Source organism: Acyrthosiphon pisum, chromosome X (assembly GCF_005508785.2).
Source record: "Acyrthosiphon pisum isolate AL4f chromosome X, pea_aphid_22Mar2018_4r6ur, whole genome shotgun sequence".
In the NCBI taxonomy this organism is placed as follows: domain Eukaryota; kingdom Metazoa; phylum Arthropoda; class Insecta; order Hemiptera; family Aphididae; genus Acyrthosiphon; species Acyrthosiphon pisum.
This window is the reverse complement of record NC_042493.1, coordinates 117763791-117768198: the sequence shown is the minus strand read 5'-3', so window position 1 is coordinate 117768198 and position 4408 is coordinate 117763791.

Sequence of the window (4408 nt, the reverse complement as noted above, 5' to 3'; positions counted from 1 at the left end):
ACATTTAGCTAGTTATCATATTTTAATTCATTATGCTATACCTATCATGGCTATTTAAAAGTAGGTTTTTGATTTAGTCATTAAATGTTGTCCAATTGTTGAGCTAACCTCTTGACCTCCCCCCCCCCTCTAGATATATTTACTTTCCTACCAGAAAAGATGCTGATGTAAAAATTGAAGCTTTTTTACTGTACCGAAAAGTTATGACTAGAGATAGGATGTTGATGGTTATGCATTTTTTTCCTTTTGAACCTACAAAATGTTATCTTGGCTAAAGATTCGTTTCACGCTCCCTTGATCCTAAATATACTAATTTAATTTTGATTTTGTTTGTTTTTTTAACGTCATTTTTATATTTCAAATGTTTACTACCTATTTTTCATATGGTAGGACATTTTTTTGAAGTTTTTGTACAGGTTAGGGCAGTGTTAGGTTAGGTTGGTAATTTTTCTGAAATTTTAGATTTGTGGAATTTTGTTAAATTAATATATTTTCTTTACTTCTAATTTACTTAAATATTTTTTTTTTTAATAATTTCATATCTTTTTGTTTACCGTAAAACTTAAAATGTAAAAGTTTTCTATTGTCTATTAATTTTACGATTAATATTTTAAATTACTTAAACATCCATTATACTCCTATATATCTATAGGTAGTAATAATTATTATTTTTAAATTAAATTTTAAATTTTTTAGTCATTTTTTAATTTTATTTTTCGGAGTTTTTAGGGCGTCGATGTATTTTTTTGGGGAGATTTTTTAAAGATTTTTTGGTCCATCTACATTAGGGCTGTGAGTTTAATGCATTTGCATGTTTTTTTTGTTACACTGTAGAATAAAATGGATTCGGCTAAAATTTGTTTTTACGTATTTATAGTTCAAATACCAAATCTTATTTTGCATATTTCATGGGTTAGGGCATATAAATGCTTTTTTTCGTAATATTTACATTTTTTCGGTCAATCTGTTCTAAATTGATATTAAAATATTAAATATATTTGTATAAACTATGACTCTTATAGTTTCATGGAAACTATTCTATTTTTACTCGTGTATTTAACTTGTATTATTGACTTTTCTACTATTGAAGTCGAGATTAAACAGTTTTCAACAAAACCAAAAGATTTAAAAAAATGTGTAATATTTCAAAAATATTAACTGACTTCATTCTGATTTTTTTTAATCAACGATGTTGTGATATCTGGACCGTGATGATGTATAGCACCAGATACTGAATTATCGTATTAATCATATAAAATATATTCTAGAGTGACATATCATTTCCGTTTAGAATCGTTTTTTATAGTATTTAAATTACTTAATTACTAAACTACAATTACTTATCATTTAACATATTTACACATCCACTAGGTTCATTGGACACATCCTATAGAGCAGGCCGGTACCCACTTACCCGCTTGTTATGATTTATGATTTTAATTATTTTAAACAATTTTTTTTTTTACTTAATGTGCCTATAATGTCAAACAAAAAAGGTACGCAAGCGGATGTCGCTCGGCTGTAAAGTTCCCGTTTTTTTCTGTAATTTTTCTTTTGTTTTTCACGGCGCTTTTGAAAACTACTGGGGAATTTGTACTTTTGACCCCCCCCCCCCCCCAAAAAAAAAGTACCAACTAGATTCACTTTCCTATCAGAAAAAATACTGTTGAAGAAAATCTAAGCATTTTTACTTTCCTAAAGAGTGGCAACAGACACATAAAACTCATCATTGTAAAATCTATGGTCATACAGGTATTTTTTTTTTTATTTTCGATACATTTATTTTCAAGTTGTATTATGATACCCGTTCAAGTTGGACAAAATTAAATATATTAACAGACATTTAGCAATTCATGTACGGGCCAGGAACGAACGATAATAGTCCGCGATGCCCGGTCACCAAATACTCCACGCGTGCACCCACACACCGACCGACCTGTGATATGTATATAGCTACTCAACAGAAGTGGACGGGGTCGCCGAGCAAGACCGAAGAGTGCTAGTGTGTGATGGATGTGTGAGTGTGTATGTATGTGGATGTGTGTATAATAAAACTATAAAAATGGTAATAAAATTAGGTAACCTCGATTTTCTGTTTAATAGAAATAATACATTTGTATAAAATAGTATAATACAGAATATAAGTATATTTAGGTATATGTAATCACAACAATGCTCAAGAATTCAAGATTGACCTAATGATTATAAATAAATGCTCGTGTTAACAATTGCCTAACAAAAAACAATGTAAATAGAATGATAAACATTAGCCCTTCTGGCTCAACAAAATAGGTATAACAGTAAAATTGGCAATTGATACAAGAGGTGTATTACCCAAAACAGAATAGTAAATAATATAAAATAGCAAGAAATGTGTGGTCCTTATGACCAAACAGAATAAATATCACATGAGCAGCTATTTGAGCTGTAAAGCTTGTATACAATATTATAGAATATTAAGCGGCTCTTAGGACACGACAAAATATAACAATAAATATAACCCTTATGGCATATAACAACTAAATATGTAAAATAAAACAATAATAATAGGCATAAAATAAGACTCACAGTTTGTCGGTGCACGGCTGGCCAGCTGCTACCTGTACCTAAATACTATAATATAATTGCACACAAAATTGACAGATAGAACCAATATAATAATTTAACAATATGGTAAATATCGCACACGTAAGAAATTACAATAATTTGAATAATACACAAGAACAAATTTTATTTCCGCACTTATTTGTGATGTACCGGCGTGCGTATATGGACGACTTTTTAGTGACAGGTTAATAACTACTATAATAATATGCATGAGCGCGTATTGATGCGTACGGCGGCCGTATAATAATAATAATCGCGATAGTACACATATTACATAATAACTCATAATTAATACAAAATAAAGACAATTATGTGTGACTGTGTGTGTGTGTGTGTCGGTTGGCGTGCGATTGCACTTCGGCCTCAACAATTCACATTGTTCCATTAAACGTAATGCTTCTTCTTCTCAGGAGTTCAGAATATTTTCCAACATCTTTTGTAAGATGTCATCTTTGTATTTCTTTAACTGCCTATGTCATTCGGCGTTTTTGGTTTTTAACGTGTGAAGCACAAACATTATACCCTCATATTTATATTCAACTAAAACTCTAAAAGAAATAAATATCAATAAACAAAATGTATTTAAATCCGAATATAAATAAAAGAAAGTGGAATAAATAGTTCTACCTAGAATTTGGTGAAGGCTTATGATATCATAAACTTATTACTTATTTATAGTTTTTGTACACTTTGAATAATATCAGGGTACATGGGTATAGGTATTTATTGTGGTTTTTGGTAATAACATATTTAATAGTATTATGATGATATTGAATCATGAAGCTGTGTAGGCGCAATGATGTAGATATCATTACATTATTTATTAACATATAAAGTGCGTTAAGGCGCAACGTGTGTACTGGCGCCCGCGACCAGATTTATTAATATACGCGCGACCGTCTTGCATATATATATATATTATATTATTATTATTTTATAATTTCTTCTCTAATTATGTGGTCATCGTCGTCGTCTTCGGGTTTTGGCGACAACTCCGAACAATTTGTTACGTTTTGACAGCCGGCCCCGCCGCGCGCGCTGACAGAAAGACCAGCACGCGTGAATTATTGGTTACATTTGTGCTCTCTTGGGTGTGTGTGACCGTACGGTGGGAAAAAAATTAAGGTGATACGGTATCATCGTCGTTCCGGGACAACCGCACCATCATCGTATTATCACGTCTTGCTATCAGCCACCGTCGTATCAAGTCGTGCACACGTTATATTTTATTGCCAACATTCTTTACCTTATTATTCGCATTACGCGACACTCGAACTTATTATTTTCTCGTATTTGATTTATACCTATTTTCTTGATTTGCCGATCGGTTTATGATCGCGCGCCATTGTTATAATTAACCTTAGTTTAAGTTAAAAAGCTAAAAAATTTCAAAAAAATTCAGAAAACAAGCATTACCGGATTCCGCGGAAAAATGTGTCCTACGCGCCAAATTTTTTAAAAAAAAAACATAACATATGTGCAGCGTGTAGGTAAGGTGTATTATATATAATAAAATAAAATATACGAGCGTCCGCTGCAGCGCGCAGTGTGCAGCGTGCGCAGCGTTTTTGTGCGCTCGGGGGTCTGAGGTGAACGACATGCGAGGATTTTTCGCGAAAAGTATCAAGTAGGTATATAAATCACGCGGATATCGATCCAATTATTTTCGGCGTCGTCGTCACACCGCACTGCGACCGGTCTTCGGTCCTCTGGTGCGCTGCAGTGCATAATCATCGCATTGTTATTTCGTATGCAACCGTCGCCGCGACGTCGTTATATTATATTATACGGGGTGTATCAT